Raw genomic sequence first — 19,759 nt, forward strand, 5'->3', positions numbered from 1 at the left:
CCTACAAATAAGTCATTTCAAAATAATCAAAGCAAGTTTCAAACTAAATCATTATTGAACAATTTATTATAAATCATCGGGAATAAGTAATTCGAGTAAGTATTGAAATCAGTATGGAAAAATTCATATGTAATCCTTGAAATAAATTTCATTAGAATTCAACATCAAAAAAAAGGTCCCAAAAAATTCACTTGAAATCTTTCCGAAATAACTCATTTACTCGTATTTGCCACCTCGAAAAATAATCAGAAGAATTCAACATTAAAAAAATCAATTTGAAATCGCCACAAAAAAACATTGAACAATTGATTCTGAACCACCACAAAAAATTCATATAAAATCGTTCCGAAAAAATTCATTTTTTATCGGTCAAAAAAAAATTTAGAATTCAACATTAAAAAATCAATTTGAAATTGGAAAAACAATTCTGAGCTGAATTCTAAAAATTATAAAAAAATCACAGAAAAAGAACTTGAAATAAATCATAATTTTGTGCAATTTGATTAATAGGTACCAATGAATGTAGGTAAGTACCTATATGGATGTTGTTTGACAAATTATCCGCATGGAAGTCATACGAGTACTTCGCCTCTTCCGTTTGACACAGTCGAAGATTCTCAAGATCTATCAGAAGTTCAGTATGATTGTTCCCTAGTACCTACTTCTCTCACGTGCAACCCATTTCATATAATTATTAGGTATCTACTTACGAAGGATCTAGTTTATATAATCAGTGGATTGATGGATTTATTAGAGCGTTCAAATTCAAGGCTGGGTACATAAATGCAGTTTGAGTAGAGGTTTTAACATAATTATAAACAAAATTCGATGAAAAACTAAATTTCACTGCGATTCTCGAACAATAGGAAACATGGTACGGTCGGTTAGGTTCGCCTGGTGTCGGGCATTTTCGGTTTGCAGATAATATGCGAGTGAATGTTCTTTGATGAAAGTGGCTGTTAGTCAAAAACGTTCAAGATACTTGCGTGGTGAACAATGTTTATTTCGTGTTTAGTTTTATTTTGAATGTGAAAAACTACTTGTGCACAATTTCTGCTTCAATTTGCGTCATTTGTTTATCATGGAAAAGAAAAAAAAGTGGTAAGTGGAATAGGGGACTTTTTTTTTTACAATTTTTGCAATAGATGAAACCTTTAAAAATTTAGAGCAAAAATTAGAATTCTAATTAGTAGGTATTTGTATGTATCTGATTTTTGGAAATTTTAGCACAATAGGGACTAATTTTGGCAATTTTGGCAAACAAACAAGATTTTTTGACAATTTTGGTAAAAAATGAGCTTTTGAGGCTATGTTGGCTAAAAATTCGGGCTTTTTCGGCAGCTAACAAAGGAACCTCTTGAGGTGTTGTAGTGTCTTTTAGGGATAAAAATTGAAAAGATTTTTAGGACAAGAGTATAGGTTTCGAAGATAAGAAATAATGAGTGGATTTAACGAATAGGTATTTGGAATATAGAAGATAGGTAGATGAATGATTATGAGACAAGGAAATAGGATTCGAATAGGATAAGATTCAAACCTCAAAGACACACATATACGACTATGAATATCAAACTTCATCTAAATAAAAATATCTTCTACATGTTAAATAAAAAGAATTTGGTAGGTAAAGCCAAGAAGGTACGAGCTAAACTCGTAAGTGTTTTAGAATATCAAAATACATCATACACCGTATGATTCATTACAATCTCATGTAGTTCCAAGAAAGGGGGTCAAAGAATCTCATAATCGAGATATATCAATTCAATTTAGATAGGTAGGTGAACCTACCAGAGATTTGTAATTAAATCATATCGAGAAAAGTAAAAACTTAAAGTCCTAAATTAGACTATCTCATTCTATATACACAGGTAAATCTAGTCGCATAAAAATAAATGCATATCGTACCTAAAGAAGGGTTTAGGGGGTTCTCACTACATACCGTATACCATTGGCACCTCGGTGCTAGGCTTTCAAGCTACCATCATGGAATCCATATCGAGAGAGAATAAAACTCCACCAAAACACTTCGCGGTAATTCAAGTTAAATAAAATTCAGTTCAATTCAACCATTGTAATTCTTTCTTCATTTTACAATGATCACAAACATTTTAAATCAACATAATACATATAACAAAAATAGGAACGTATAAAAGCACGTCATATCATTTTAACGGAGAATCAATCAGTTAGTTGTTGTGGTTTCTGACGTGTATAAAATTCATAAATTCTCACCAGAAACAACTAACGAGCTCTAGTGTCGTTTTACTTTACCTATAGGAATCCTATATAGGTAGGTAAGATCCTATCTATACCACATATATATTCTCCCGATAGGCAAAGAAAAATTTCCACAGAGAAATTTTGAAACAATACAAAAAATATCAAAAAAGAAAATAAAAAATCAATAAATCTATCCGAGAAGAATATCTAGACAATCAGTAATCTACAACTATCGAGAAAATCAGTCTTTTGATTACATAACAGAGTCAAAAATTCCAATTAACTTACGATCACAACAAACTATCTTTGAAAAGAGATCACAAAAATATAAATAGGTCGGAATAAAAAACTATCTTTAAATATCACAACTCTATAACATAATAACGAAAATAAACAAGCAACAAAATATAACGTAGGTACAATAACATAATAAAGATAAATGCATCCTATATATGGAAAAACATCTCAAAAACTAAATAGAATAATAGGAAGACATATAGGTATCATATCGAAGGTATACACAACAAACATGAATATCGAGATAAGCATTCAGAAACGTAAATAGGGAACGAGATGGTCAAATTCGCGATTGAGTGCCTGGTTACTCATATTTCGAAGAGTATTGATTACACCGAGCGGACGAATATGGACGTAATATTCTTGGCCGAGCATCGTTCTTGGCTTCGGGTTCTCGGGAGGTCCATTAATCGCAATCTTTAAAGGCATCTGCTTGATCTCGATGACGTTATTGAGCGCAAAATTACGTCCAAGAATACATTGGTCGCGAGTATGGTTGTTGATCATAAAATTATTATGATGGACATCGAACTTGTACTCATCGAGAGCCGGATTGAGGCACATCGGAACTGTCGCGTAACTCGTAATGCGGATTTTAAACGAAGTACGCCAAGGGATGAATAACGTTTGCTCTGACGAAAACTTCCGGATGAGAGATCGATCTTCTTGATCTTCGACTCGTTCGACAATATTTCTCGAGATAACCGAAACTGGGAGCCGTGCATCGTATAGAGCGTGAACTTCTTTGCCACCGATTTGAATTTTTACAGAGATTAAAAATGGATGTGTCAGCGACAGATGCGTATATATCCATCTGGTTGGAAAGACCAGTTCACGTGCTTCGGTTGAGGTTCGGATGGCAAAACGTACGCGGTTAAAGTGTCTCGTGCATGCGTAACTTTCCGTTGCATACCTCGGCCACTCGTAACTCTGCCGACGATGATCTCCCCAAATTGGTACGCTAACGTAGAACTTATACCTCGATCCATTATCCAACGCATTTTGCACTTTACGGACTCGATTATACTTTTCGAGGTAAGTATAATTTCCATCGAACGGAAATGGCTCAGTGATACGATGGCGATGGGCTGTTATAGGAATACGGTCGATATCGAGGATCATATTAGGTTGACGTTGGATGCCAATTTGATTATCTTCGTTCGGGTTGTACTGAATATCGAGATCGTCATGTTCTTCATAATCGGAAAGTTGTTCATCAATTTGATTCGGAGGATCAAATATTGGTATATCGTTGATCTCGTCGCGTAAAAACACCGATTCGTCTTGGCATACGATATTGACGATATTTAATGTTTGATGTGGCTCGGTGATATTTTCCTTTTTGAATTCCTCCGGCACATCGAGAATATAGCGGTAGTTTAAATATCCAGGCGTGTTTGGAATCATAAAATGAAAAAGGTACTCGTGGTAGTACGTACACGCCTTCATGAAGAGGTTACGAATCATCAGTTGGAGGACCTCTTCGGTCAATTCGTATCTCAGCAAATATTCGTGCAGAACCAAAGCAATAGGACATAAATCGATCTCGTTCTTAACAATTCGAGGCGGATGACGGAATTCGCCCAGAGTAATGTCGGGGTAGTAACTTGAAGGCGGAAATGCGAAAACGTTAGCGTTGGCGGCTCGATAGAACGAATGCTTAAGTTCGTGCTTGTGTCCCTCAGGACAGATACCATATACCTGTTAACAATCAATGGAAAAAATATCTCTGTTAGCACATTACAATTATCTCGATAAATTCATAAACAACTAATCAACTATCTAGACATCTTAATCTATCGGCGGGGGAGGAGGGTCTGGTGGCTTTTCTTTGACAATCTCATAAATCCGAAGGTGACGAATATTTTCTCGAATTTTCTTCTTCGGATTATCGACTAATTCGAGTTCATAAACGTTGTCATGTTTAATTGCGATGACTCGAAAAGGACCGTGCCATTTGTCGGAAAGTTTCGATGCGATGCCAGCTTCCTTATTTGATTGAATCCGTCGTTTAGCCATAACTAAGTCGCCAATTTTTAATCGAGTTAAGTTATTATTCTTATTGAAATACTCGATTCGCTTTCGTCGATTATTTTCAGTATTTTCTCGAGCTTTTTCAATAAGATTCGGTGGTAGTATTCTGGTTTTAATGATATCGACGAGAGGATCTGGAACAAGACGTTTCTTTACTAACTCGTACGGTATACAACGAGTTGTCATGTTTTCAGTAAAATTCATTTTTCTCTCGATATCTGGTAGGATTCGGAACCAGGATTTTTGGCGAGTCGACACATATTTCCTCATTGAAGAGCCGATAGTAGCCATAACTCGTTCTGCTGGATTGCTCGAAGGAGTATACCGTGACGTATATCGTAAATGTACATCCTGAGCTTTCCAGTGATCTCGCCAGAGAAATGATGAAAATTGTGGACCGTTATCTGACAATATCACACGAGGTTTTCCGAACTCAGCTATCCATCGATTAAATTTTTCAATTACGGCTTCAGTGTTACCTCGTTTTATTGCAAAAAGTCGCACGTACTTCGTAAACATATCTTCGATAACTAGAATATGTGAAGTACCGGCTGTACTTCTTGGAATTGGACCAAACATGTCAGTACAAACAACTTCATTAAATTCAGTCACAACATGTGATTTCATTGGTCCTTTCAATTGTCGAGATAAACTGGATGCTGTCTGGCAGGAGATACAACGAGTGACAAAACGATACACCTGAGTCGTAAGGGATGGCCAATCGAAATGTCTACGAATCACCATGATGAGTTTGGTAATTCCTAGATGACCATACTCAAAATGATAGTGTTTGATAACATCGAATTGGATAATTTCTGGAATGTAAATTCGATCTTGGTCATCTTGGCCTTTGAATGTATATAAGCCAAGTGTCTCGTCAAATTGAATTTTCTTCGATTTCTTAATCAAATAAGCAGCCAATTGTGAATCGTTATCTTGAAGTGTTCGCAATCTTCGAAAATCCGTAAGAAGATTTCTTGGCATGTCGTATTTGAAAAGAAAGATGGAAAAATTCTTCTCGTTATCGGTGATATTGAAAGAATATCTCGAAAGAAAATCAGCTATACTATTATCGAGACCGGCGATGTGTCGAATTTGGATGTTGAAATTATCGAGATATAACTGCCACTTGAGTACGCGATTCGGAAGTAAATCATTACGTTTCATGTACGTAACCGCAATATTATCAGTATAGAGGAATATTTCAAAACCTCGTAACATATAATAATTTTTCGAGAAAGTGTACATGATTGCAAGTAGTTCTAATTCCATCACCGAATAGCTACGTTCGTGATCTTTGAGAATTCGGGACGAAAATGCTATTGGAAGTAAGAACTTATTTCCATCTCGAACTTGTTCTTGCATGATTACTCCAGCAATTGCTTTAGAACTAGCATCCGTATAAACGTAGAAAGGAAGACTAAAGTTCGGATAACAAAGCAATGTTTCTTTAGCTAGTTCTTGTTTGAGTAATTCAAAACACCTTTCTCGTTCTTCAGTCCATTTAAAGTCATTTTTTGACTTAGTCATCTCATAAAGAGGTTGACACCATTCAGCGACCTTCGATATGTACATTCGGTAATATTGATACATACCGAGATATTGCTGCATGGCGGTGACGTTTCTTGGTTTCTCGAAATTAAGTACTGTTTGGATTTTTTCAGGATCAGGTCTGGTACCTTTATCGCTCAAAATCAAGCCGAGATATTTGATTTCTTGTCTGACCCATTTACACTTTCGAAGATTAAGGGTCATTCCGGCTTCGGCGATTTTAGTCAGAACAATCCTGATATGTTCTAAATGCTCTTTTAATGTTCGAGAGAAAATAACTAAGTCGTCAACGTAGCAGATACAGAACGCTTCGCAGCCTCGGAGAACAATTTGTAATGCACGAACAAATGCTGCGAGCGAATCTTTGGTGCCAAAACCAACCACGGTCATACAATAAGTAACACCATTGATGACGAATGAGAGAACGATTTGTTGTTTTTTATTTAATCGAATCTGCATAAATCCCTCGACGAAGTCAAGAATGGTAAAATATTTCATTCCATCGAACTGGAATCGAAGATTATTGATATTTGCAGTTTCGGTAGAATGCATTTCGAGAAACTCGTTGATTGGTCTACCATCAATGCAAATACGTACACGATTTCCGCCTTTATCGACGAAAACCATTGGCAGCTTATACGGTGACATTTCTTCGACGATTTTACCATCTCGTTTCCATCGTTCGATAGTTTCGGTGACTGATTGTTCGAAACGTTTAGGAATTGGTCTTGTTTTGCACCATAGTTTCGTAGGTAACTCGTTATTTTTAAAACGTAGGGTATGCTCGTACTTATTGCAAGTCCCTATCTTATCAGAGAATACAGTAGGAAAGCTAAAAAGGATTTTTTGTAACTCACCTATTGATTCTTTTGCGATGAGTGCATCGTTGACAGCAATATCGATTTCGTTTTGACGTTTGATGGCTTCGATTTGCTCTGCATCGTCGCTGGATTTGAATTCATACGTTGCTTCAGCCATCATGATTAACTTGACACTGGGAAGCTTATCGTTATGTTTATTATCGAGATCGAATTGTAGATATCGGACTTGTCGCTCTAGGAATGGAATCTCGATATCGTGACCAGTGGCAGGGTCTTTCGCGTTGACTTTATTCTCGTGCATATCGATAACCATTTTAAATTCGTGTTGGAACGACCGACCGACGATTAAATCTGCATTTAAATCTCGAGTTACAAGAAGAGGCAGTCGATATATATTCTTCTGTTTTCCGGCTTTATCGAAATTAAAAGCCAGATACGAGATTTTGGTTATCTTTGGATGACTTTTGCCAGATGCAAGTGAAAACTGTTCACTTACGCCTCTAGCATCAACTTCAGCTTTCTTGTAATCTGGGTATTTCTCTACTATCGAGTTATAAACTGATTCGTTCATGAGAACGTGAGAACACCCAGTATCGAGCAATGCATTAATTGTGATCGAACCAAATTGGACAGGAATCTTCGGAACTGTATCTTTATTTGAACATCCCAGATCGACAGGTGAAATGACATCTTTCATCTGGTAATTGAGATTGTATACCGCTTTACCGTTGATTCGACTCATCATTCGATCTTTCATGTCGTCGTCTAATTTAGGTGGTGGCATTAGAGGACTAAATAAGGCAACACGAAAACCAGCGTAGTAATGATCGAATTTTTGGCGGAAAATATCGTATGTTTCGTGAGTCCAATCATATGAGTTGGTATGCCCGTCACGGTTCACTCGCTTATAACATTTTTCACGGATTTGATACGTTATTTTATCGTTGATAACATAATTGAACCATTTATCGTCTTCTTTTAACTCAGGTTTTCTTTTAACGAAGAATGAAAACAAGTTCAAATAGCAGCAGTAAGGAGTATCTTTTCCGACGAAATAAATATATTTATTTATTTCCTGCAGGTTTTTCCAGTATTTTAAATCATTTTCACGATCGTGCAACAGAGTCGCTAATACCAATGTGATATTAGCAATGTGAAACTTTTCCTTAATTAATTGCACTGTTTCTTTGAGATCTTCGTGAAAACCTGGACCATCAAATCTGCTCTGCAACGATTCGGGTAAACCAACGGATAATAAAACATGTTTGATGTTCTGTGGTATTGATATTTCGTCATTCTTAAGTTTCGAGAGAATATTCTTGAGACGAATATCGTTACTACATAATGAACCAGCTGGGGTATTATTATGGTTCAAATATCGAATGCAATTTAATAACGCAGTATTACCGAAATAAATCACTTTGCTTTTAAAAATGGTACCAGTATCGTGAGGTTCTGGCGGATTATATTTCGGTGGATCTCGAGTCTTGATCTTTCTAGGTGTGGTCGGTTTAACATCGATCGAAAAGACAACATTACGACCGTCAATGTCGTCATCTACCCGTTTAAATCGACATCTTGAATTCCGAAGGTATCGTCTTCGTCTTCGTATTCTTCCTCTGCTTCATCGTCATTAGCTTCACAACGATTCAGCTGAGGTGGTTCGTACTTGATCCAATTACCCTTTTCATCTTCGAAGAAATAATCGTACTTTTCAGCGTCGAGTTTTTGGGCTGTTTTCGGCTTTGGTTTTGGTTTATCAGGTTTCTTGCGTCGAAATAATTGAGATGGTACGAATGGTTTGCTCGAATTGGTAGAGGACGAATTTGATGTTGATTTGGTAGATCGATCGGATTTAGTATTTGTTGCATTCGATGATGATTGTTGATTTCGAGATATTGAAGTATGATTGCGTTGAAACGGATTGTACATTAAGTTTTCAGCGGTACGATCAAACTTCACTTTCGCATCATACGCAGCACTAGTAATGCGAGTTTTTGCTTTTTCAACTGTTTCGTTCATCTCGTATTTACGCATTCTCTCGATAATCGCTTCGACATCATCAACAGCTGTGATATTCTGAATTAACCGTTCGAAAATCGGTAGTCGTTGCATTAATTTTTGCATTACAAGACTAGCATCGATATTCGGATTCCAACGAAGACGACGCATCCAAAAGGCAGCGTAAACGGATGGTAAACGATCTGGATCGGGTTTATCGTCGTCGAACGCAAGAATTTCAGCCATGTAAACTTTTGGATTACTAAACGTTTGTAGAAACTCAATTGCGATTTCGTGGAATGGTCGTTGTTTATTACAGTGATTTCGGAAACTTTCAGTTTCTTCTCCAGATAGTAATAAGAAGAAACACGTAACGCAGGATTTATTATTTTTAACCAATGGAATTACGTGTTGGTTAAATTCCAGCAGGAACATTTCTGCTACGCGATAATCTAGACTACCGTCCCAAGCTTTAATCTTTCCAGCGATAACTGTCATAATACCATTAACGTCTTTATTATGACTATCAACGGATAGGTCAGCATCATCGAATTGAGCATCGTTCACAGCTAAGAGAGTTTTACAATCATCGATATAAAATTCAAGAGATTCAGGTTTAGCATCCCAAACAAAAGGACGATGATTCCATTCGAGAAATTTCACTTCATTGGCTTCGGTATCAGTATCTCGAGTACGACGACGAGGAAGAACTCCTTTTAATTCTTCGGCGATGTTTTTACCGATTGTTCGAGTTATCGAGGCGGTGATCGTGTTCAATGCTGAAACTGAAACATTGGTACGATCCTCGTCTTGATTCGTAGTCGCGTCCAGGAGAGCCTGTTGTAATCGTTCATTTTCAGCTTTCTGATCGGCGAGTTCTTTATTGCGAGCTTCTTCAGCAGCCAACATCCGGTTATAATTTTCGAACATTGCTGCTTTCTCAGCATCATTTAACTGATCCATTTCGATTTCGGATAATGATCGACCAAACGATGGACGAGTCTCGACAGGAGAAATACCAGCACCAAAAGTTTGGAATAACTTTTTAACTACTTCCGGTGTGGTATCTCTTGGTTGTTTTTCAGATTCGTCGCACTCTGGAGAAACGTATAGAGAGAATGAAACCTCAGAAGCTTTAGAAGTACACTTTCCTATCGAGGTATCTGAATCGTCGTCTTCGTCTGAGAATTCGTGAACTTTACTCAGATTAAAAGGTTTGTAAGGAGCTGATTTCGAGGTAGATGGTTGACTCGATGAATCCAAATTCGAAGATGGACGATATCCTGGGGGCGGATATTTAACTAAGACAGTTGGGTCTATAGTTACTTCGGTCTTTTTACCCAATGGAGCTTTCGATTGAACTTTCTTCGTATAAGCTCTAGGTTTGATAGGTGGAGGAACGATCAATGGTAACTTTTTTGATCGAGTGACCGGACCGGATTTCGGTGATAAAGTACCGGAATTAATCGAACGTCGAACAGTTGCGGTTGACTTCGATGGAGCTCGAGAAGTAACTGAACTAACTGGAATAGTTGGAGTTATCGAACTGGAACTCGAAGCTGCAATCGATGAAATCGATAAAGATGTTGGTGATGAATTTTTCGAGACAGCCGTCGACTTTTTCATAAACGGATGTTAAAGATGGTTTCAACAACAATAATCAATACGCGTTGAGGTGCGTGGTATCGATAGTAGTGAGATTGATGATAAAGGGGGAAGGGGAGAGATAGTAATATTTACATAAATAACTAAACTAAATTCATGAAAAGAATTGATATTGAGAATGAAATCGAAACTCCCGTTGAGCGCCAGAATGAAGTAATTCATTCAATTTAGCGTTCAATATCAATTAATTTCAATGAAAAACACAAGAAATATAATTATAATCTATGTACTCAACCATAATATTTACCAATAAAGGTCGCGTATCAGCCATTCTAACTCGTAATACTCGAAGGGAATGACAATTATAATCTGTATGCGTATCTATCTCTTATACACTTCACTCGCGAAATATCTCGATAATTAACACTTCAATAAAGTAATCGCGATAATCCAGAAGATAAAAAACATTACAATAATAACGTATTAATTAGTAATTTTGATTCGAAACACATTAGCTTATAACAACAACATAACAAGATGGTAGAAATAGAATCAACGAAAAATACGATCTAAATACGTTATATACCGACGCGCAATCTGGTGAGTAAAATAGAAACGAACTAACACTAATATTTTTTTTTTTTTTTTTTTTTTTTTTTTTTTTCAATTATTTTATAATAAACGAATAAAATTGATTATAAAATAGATTCTATCGATTTAACTCACACTACAATGTAAAGTACATTTTATCTGAAGTTGAAACAAGATAACATCGAATAATAGCTGTATATAATGAGTGGTAACGTATATTTGAAAAATTCAAGTTAGAACTTCTATCTTTTAACCGAACTAGATTCAAGGTTATTAATATGGCATGTATTCGATGTACTTGCTCGATGTACATACTAAGTACATTACGTTAAAACATGTTTTAAAAGTACATTCGTTTTATAGCCTTGAATATCTTATCTTTCTGTTCGTTGGTGCAAAGAGTAGGTATACTTTTGGATCTTGAATTTTCATGCCTATACCAATTACGTTATAATATTCAGATTGAAGCACCATATACGTTATTCTACAGTTTGCTCAGATATAAATAGATAACGAATAAACGAGATAATATTACGTTACTTTACACGTAGGCAAACTAAAACGAAAAATGGCGATGAAATCTGATATGAATATTTGGCTATACCCATGATCGCATAGTTTTTGGAACACAAAATCAAAATTAGAATTTTGAGGGGTTAAATCACTCAAGGAAACCTCCCTTGAGCCCCACGTTGGGCGCCATATCATTATATGTAGTGTCTTTTAGGGATAAAAATTGAAAAGATTTTTAGGACAAGAGTATAGGTTTCGAAGATAAGAAATAATGAGTGGATTTAACGAATAGGTATTTGGAATATAGAAGATAGGTAGATGAATGATTATGAGACAAGGAAATAGGATTCGAATAGGATAAGATTCAAACCTCAAAGACACACATATACGACTATGAATATCAAACTTCATCTAAATAAAAATATCTTCTACATGTTAAATAAAAAGAATTTGGTAGGTAAAGCCAAGAAGGTACGAGCTAAACTCGTAAGTGTTTTAGAATATCAAAATACATCATACACCGTATGATTCATTACAATCTCATGTAGTTCCAAGAAAGGGGGTCAAAGAATCTCATAATCGAGATATATCAATTCAATTTAGATAGGTAGGTGAACCTACCAGAGATTTGTAATTAAATCATATCGAGAAAAGTAAAAACTTAAAGTCCTAAATTAGACTATCTCATTCTATATACACAGGTAAATCTAGTCGCATAAAAATAAATGCATATCGTACCTAAAGAAGGGTTTAGGGGGTTCTCACTACATACCGTATACCATTGGCACCTCGGTGCTAGGCTTTCAAGCTACCATCATGGAATCCATATCGAGAGAGAATAAAACTCCACCAAAACACTTCGCGGTAATTCAAGTTAAATAAAATTCAGTTCAATTCAACCATTGTAATTCTTTCTTCATTTTACAATGATCACAAACATTTTAAATCAACATAATACATATAACAAAAATAGGAACGTATAAAAGCACGTCATATCATTTTAACGGAGAATCAATCAGTTAGTTGTTGTGGTTTCTGACGTGTATAAAATTCATAAATTCTCACCAGAAACAACTAACGAGCTCTAGTGTCGTTTTACTTTACCTATAGGAATCCTATATAGGTAGGTAAGATCCTATCTATACCACAGTGTCACACTCTGATTTGAACAGGACCGCGATTTTTGGAAAGGGCATAGTCTAAAAACCCCAAAACCAAATTTTCAGCTGCCCAAGTTTATTTTTCGATTTTTGGCGAATTTTTGAAAATTCAAAATTGACTGTTTTTGGCGATTTATGCTTTTTTAAAAAAAAGTACGTACTTGATCAATAAAAATGGTCAAAATTAGTCCCAAAACTAATATTAGTTACCCAAATCCAAATTTCACCATTTCTAGCCATTCTGGAGCCTCCAGCGCGATTTCTCAATTTCTCCAGAATTTTGAAATTGCTCCAAAAGGCGTGAATATGCAGTTGGGCAGCTAAAAATCGAGTTGTGTGTTATACTCGACCTGTTTATAACGAGTTTATTCACATTTGAGTCGATTTTGAGAGTGACAACTCAAAAGTGGCTTTTTGACCAGCTTTTTTCAAAATTGAAAAATTCAAAAAATCAAAAGATAACCGTTTGTGAGGAAATTTTTGAAATTCGCGCGAATCGCTGTATTTTGTCCGTAACTAACGCCCCAAATCAAAATTTCACAATTTCCAGCCATTCTGGAGCCTCGAGCGCGATTTTTCAATTTCTCCAGAATTTTTAATTCGCTTCAGAAGGCGTGAATATGCAGTTGGGCAGCTGAAAATTGAGTTGTGTATTATACTCGACCCGTTTAACGAGGTTGTCTACATTTGAGCCGATTTTGGAAGTGACAGCTCAAGAATGGTTTTTCGATCAGCTTTTTTCAAAATTGAAAAATCCAAAAAATCAAAAGATAAACGTTTGTGAGGAAATATTTGAAATTTGTGCGAATCGCTGTAGTTTTTCAAAAACAATCCCCCCCCCGCGGATCGCAAATTCTACCATTTCCAGCCGCTGTTTTGGAGGGAGAGTGACACCTCTAAAAATCATTTAGGTGTTACTCTTAAAATCGACTCAAATGCGCATAAACTCGTTAAACAGGTCGAGTATAATACACAACTCGATTTTTAGCCGCCCAACTTCATATTCACGCCTTCTGGAGCAAATTCAAAATTCTGGAGAAATTGAAAAACCGCGCTGGAAGCTCCAGCATGGCTGGAAATTGTGAAATTTTGATTAGGGGGGTTAGTTTTGCACAAAATACTGCGATTCGCGTGAATTTCGAAAATTTCTACACAAACGGGAAACTTTTGATTTTTTGGATTTTTCAATTTTGAAAAAAGCTGGTCAAAAAAATACTCTTGAGGTGTCATTCCCAAAATCGGCTCAAATGTAGATAAACTCGTTAAACAGGTCGAGTGTAATATAATAACTCGGTTTTTAACTGTCCAACTGCATATTCACGCCTTCTGGAGCAAATTCAAAATGCTGGAGAAATTGGAAAAATCGCATTGGCGGCTCTAGAATGGCTGGAAATGGTGAAATTTGGATTTGGGTAATTAATATTAGTTTTGGGACTTATTTTGACCATTTTTATTGATCAAGTACGTACTTTTTAAAAAGAAAGCTTAAATCGCCAAAAACAGTAAATTTTGAATTTTCAAAAATTCGCCAAAAATCGAAAAATGAACTTGGGCTGCTGAAAATTTGGTTTTAGGGGTTTTAGACTATGCTCTTTCCAGTAATCGCGGTCCCGTTCAAATCGGAGTGTGACACATCAACAGGTTCCTTTGTAAGACAAAAATAAGGACTTTTGGATATCTTTTGTCTTCGGCAATAAAGCGAGAAGTTTTGTACAATTTTAGAAAAACAGTACCTAGAACTTTTTGAAATTTTTGTAAAAAAATTTGCTAATTTGCCAAAGAAGCAAAAATTTCTTCGCAATTTATTTCGGGGAAAAATGGTACCTACTTTTGGAAATTATGAAAAAAAAAAATACTTTTTGATGATTTTGGTAAAAAAAAGATGACTTTCGAGGCAGTGTTGCTTAAAAACCATTTTGGGGGGAGGGGGAATTATCATGAAGAAAATTTGAGATTTTTGGGATATTTTGGATTTGATACAAAAATCAAGAATATCGACAAAAAAGCAGTACTTTTAGAAAAAAATGTTGCCAAAACGGCAAAAACCAAAATTTATCTCAAAATTCATGATTTTTTGAACAATTGGTGAATAATAGGAATTTTTTATGACAATCATGACAATAATTAGGACTTTTCGGGTGATTTGAATACGAATTCTTGGTTTCAAAATCCCTTTTGAAAAAGAGTTGGAATGATATTTTTGAAAAAGTTTCGGTTTGGAACATCAAAGCATAGTTTTTATCATTTTTTTAAAGAATCCTTTATCTATATTAAAAGAAGTTTAAGTTGTTGAAAACGTGAAAAACCTGGTGACAATCCGCCAACCTCTCCTACTAAACCAATTTTGCTCAATTTTTTTAAAAAAATGTTCCTTATCACATGTAGATGTGTTATGAAACATTTAAAATTCAAAATTATTCATTTTGAGCACAAAAAATTTAAAAAAATACGTTTTTTTGAACAATTTTAACTTCGATTTGAATTCGATTCCGAAGCAATTTTTCAATTAGAGAAAACTTATTATTCTCTGGTCTTTGAAGGTACATACGAGTTGTTGATTTTTAGAAAATATAAGTAGGTGCATACTTTGATCGAATATAACTATAGTTTGAAGTAGTATTATATTTTATGTATTCTTGATCTACATATATAGGTTTTGATGGCTTGATTGTGATTTGAAATGTTACCAGGTCTTAACCAACTTTTGGTCAGTTATTTATTCATTCGTTACTCAAGTACGTATTTAAATGCGGGTGAAGTGCACAGTTTTTGGTTGATGTGTGATTTTCAACAGGTATACTATTGCACAGATTATCAGTGATGGTATGGTATGATATTTGTTTTTTAATTTTGACAATATTTTGGCAGCAAAGTAGGAAAGAATATTCGCAATTTCTGACGAAAAAGGCAATTCTAGGAGCAATTCTAGGAAAATTAAAACGAGACTGGCAATTTTAACAAAAAGGGTTATCTGACAGTTTCTGGCAGAAAAGTGAGACATTTGGACAATTTTTTCAAAAAAACATAAAAATTCGAAATTTTTTGAAAAAACAATTAAAAAATTGAAAAAAATCGGTTCAGTAGGAGAGGCTGGCGGACTATAATGGCAGTTTTTAATGGGTATTCTGTAGTACCAATCATTGGTGATGGCAATTGTTTTTTTAGAGCAGTGTCTCATTGCTTGAATGGTCATCGAGATGACCATTACGAATTGAGATTGAACACTGTTCACTATATAATTTATAATTGGTCCAAGTTCAAAAATTTTGTTGTTGGATATGACTTCCTTGAAGATGAACATTACATGAAAACGGATGGGCAACATGCAGATGAGGTTGAACTTGTTGCCATATCAGAAATGTAGGTACCCTAATTGCACATTTCGAGTTCACATGCGTGAGAATGGGACTATAATTGATCATGGTTCAGGAAATTTCATGCATAATTTGCTTTATTTCTATAATGATGCATTAGGTGGAGGGCATTATAATGTTTTAGCCAGCCTATTAAAAGAATTTTAAGTTGTTGAAAACGTGAAAAACCTGGTGACAATCCGCCAGCCTCTCCTACTGAACCGATTTTGCTCAATTTTTTTTTTTTAAATGTTCCTTATCACATGTAGATGTGTTATGAAACATTTAGAATTCAAAATTATTTAGTCTGAGCACAAAACATTTTTAAAAATGCATCATATATATTAAAAGAATTTGTAAAATCTGGTGACAATCCGCCAGCCTCTCCTACTGAACCGATTTTGCTCAATTTTTTTTTAAAATGTTCCTTATCACATGTAGATGTGTTATGAAGCATTTAGAATCCAAAATTATTTAGTTTGAGCCTAAAAAATTAAAAATGCATTTTTTTGAACAATTTTAACTTTGATTTGCGGCCGAATATTTTCATTTGCTAGGCATTTTCTTTATCATCGAATAGTAAACAAAAACTTAAGGCTTCGCAGCCAAGTATTTATCGAATAGTAAATCCTTCTAACTATCTTTGGGCAATTTAAAAAAAAAAAAATGAAAAATTCGAAATAGCATTCATTATATTCACTAAGTATGTTTTTTTTACACGGATTCTCGAAAATCTGGTTTTTGGACGTTTTTTGAATCTCTTTTTTAAACACTTTTTAGATCCCCACCACAAACTTTCAAAACATCAGAAGTCTTCTCTCTTTAAGTAAAATCCATAATCCATTTTCAAAAGCTACTATCCTAACAGATTCTGGTGGATTTTAAATCTGCCAAAATCCAGATTCTCGAAAATCTGCCATAATCCGTGTAAAAAAACAAACTTACTTTAACCTCGAAATGAACCATTCGAAGAGAGTTTCAAAATGAACCCGGTGCAAAACGTCCAATTTCGAAAAATTCAATGTGGGTATCGAAATAGGGGTTTTTAGGGTCGCTAATGTCAATTTTAGCATTCATACATATATCCACCTTAACCTCGATATAAGCCCAAAAAGGGGGCAATAGTAAATCCTTCTAACTATCTTTGAACAATTTAAAAAATAAAAATAAAAACTTCGAAATTTTCTGATAAAACTACTAAGTATGTTTGGCAACTTTGTTAAAAAGCGAGGATTTTTTACAATTTTTGGCAAACAGCAGGATTTTGACAATTTTAGCAAAAAGAACTTTATGAGAATTACCTATTGGCAAAAAAAGATACTTTGGCAATTTCTGGCAAAATACTTACCCACGGTTGGCTTTTAGTTGATTTTGAAGAAAAAAAAATTTGTATTTTTAGAAACTTCGTTAAAAAGCGAGGATTTTCTTGCAATTTTTGACAAACAGCAGGATTTTGACAATTTTAGCAAAAAGAACTTGGTGAGAATTACCTATTGGCAAGAAAAGATACTTTGGCAATTTCTGGCAAAATACTTACCCAAGCTTGGTTTTTAGTTAATTTTGAAGAAAAAAAATTTTAAAGTTGAAAATTAGATAATTTTAGTAAAAATGAACAATTTTTTAGAATTAGAAATTAAGTACAATTTTTCGGAATTTTATTCCAAAAAGTGAGATTTTTCACTTTAAAACTTATGGCAATTTTACGTTGAAAATTGTGACTTTTCAACTGCAAAAAAGCTAGAATTTTCAGCAATAGGGAAAACTTTTGGACAATTTTTTTGAAAAAAATAAAACTTTTTGAAAATTTTTGTAAAAAACCGAGAATTTTTTGTAAAAAAACACTGAGAATTTTTACAATTTTAAGCGAAAAGCGAAACTGACTGTTTATGAAGGAAAGCACGAATTTTTGATTATTATTGGGGAAAGTATTGATTTTTAACCGCTAAAATAATGGGCAAGTTTGCAGGTGGAGTAAGCTTACGTATGAGCTTTAGCTTTCAGTGGTTTCGAGCTTTGATTCCAGAAAAGTGGAATTTTGGATTCGAAAATCATTGAAGAGTGATATTCCAAAACTCGCTTTGTCCATTTTCACAACTTTTCAGGAGAGAGGAAAAACAGTTTCCCTTTAAACGGGTAAATTGGCTTTTTAGGCGAGTTTAGCACTTTATTTGGGTGGATTTATGATGTAGGAGTGTAGGTATACATTTCATCCACTAAATACTGCTGAAAAAAATTCCAAAAAAAAATGGACAAAGCGCGTTTTGGAACATTATTTTTTTTCAAATTTTTAGTGAATTGGCTATTTAGGTGAGTTTAACACCTCATTTTGGTAGGTTGATAATGTAGGAATGTGAGTTAATACTTCATCTACCAGGTACCACTGAAAACCCAACTTTGATAAAAATGGACAAAGCGAGTTTTGGAATATCACTCTTCATTTTTAATGGAAGCAACGTATACTTCAGTTGAAAGCCCTATTTTTAAAGGGGGTGGGGGAGAAGCATCGATAAGATTTAGTGGTAGGGAAAATCACAAACGATTTACTACAAAATTTTCTTAATTCAGAGACCATAAATGCAGGAATCTTCAGAAATAATGCCCATTTCAAAAGCTGTAGGAGTGTAGGTAGAAAAATTCAAAAATTTTAGTCATTGATATTTTTTATGCAAAAAACGAGATTTTTAGGTAATTTTTAGGAAGAGGAAATTACTTTTCCAATTTTTTTTTGCAAAATTTTTTTCACATGAAAAGTGCGTTTTTTGGATTACTATTTTTTTTAAAATTTCATGCTTAGTATTTAGGGGGTTTCGCCCTCGGAACTCGCATGGGGGTTGGGCCGCGAAGCGGCCAGGGGGCGTAGCCCCCTAGTTTTTTTGAACAATTTTATCTTCGATTTTTGGCCGAATATTTTAATTTGCTAGGCACTTTCTTTATTCAACATGGATATCAAAGCAGGGCTTTATAGGGTCGATGAAGTTGATTTTAACATTCATATTCACTTTAACCTCAAAATGAACCATCCAAACAGAATTTCTAAATGTACCCTCATTTTGGGAAGAGGGTGCAAAACGTGCGATTTCGAAAAATTCAATGTGGGTATCGAAATAGGGGTTTTTAGGGTCGCTAAAGTCGATTTTAGCATTCATATCTCCGCCTTAACCTCGATATAAGCCCAAAAAGAGGGCGGTGCGAAACATAAAATTTAAAACATTTTTGCTTTTCTTTTCTTGCATTTTTATCAGCTTGCATTTTTATGTGTTTACTGTTTAGGTGTTTACCTATTAGGTAGGTATGTTAAGCATGTGTAAGTACGTTTCCACAACATTTGCTTATCGTACGTATTATCAAATAAACAACTATGGTTTCGTACTTTTTCGAATAGGTACCTTGAAAGTAGGTATGCCTTAATTTGATACGATTGTTTACAAAATACGAGCGAGTTAGTGGACTACTTACGCATGGGTGATCTTAAGTTCATAGCTGTTGAACAAAAAATATTGCTAAATTACGATTACCGTCAATCATCATGTAGGTATATGTTTATAATAATTTTCGTCATGTTTTCATCACAAAGTCACACCAAGCTGTAAAATCGTCACTTGTTGTGTTCGAG

At 34.8% G+C, this 19,759-nt stretch overlaps 1 protein-coding gene across 1 annotated transcript in view; it reads left to right on the forward strand.

Annotated features, from left to right (window-relative positions):
- The first annotated feature begins 979 nt into the window (after window positions 1-979).
- Window positions 980-19,759, forward strand: part of LOC135837675 (uncharacterized) — a 132,348-nt gene continuing 113,568 nt past the window's right edge. The window contains exon 1 of the mRNA XM_065353051.1: window positions 980-1,101. The gene's annotated coding sequence lies outside the window, so the exon portion shown is untranslated. The remainder of the gene's footprint in view (window positions 1,102-19,759) is intronic.

Source organism: Planococcus citri, chromosome 1 (assembly GCF_950023065.1).
Source record: "Planococcus citri chromosome 1, ihPlaCitr1.1, whole genome shotgun sequence".
NCBI classification, from domain to species: domain Eukaryota; kingdom Metazoa; phylum Arthropoda; class Insecta; order Hemiptera; family Pseudococcidae; genus Planococcus; species Planococcus citri.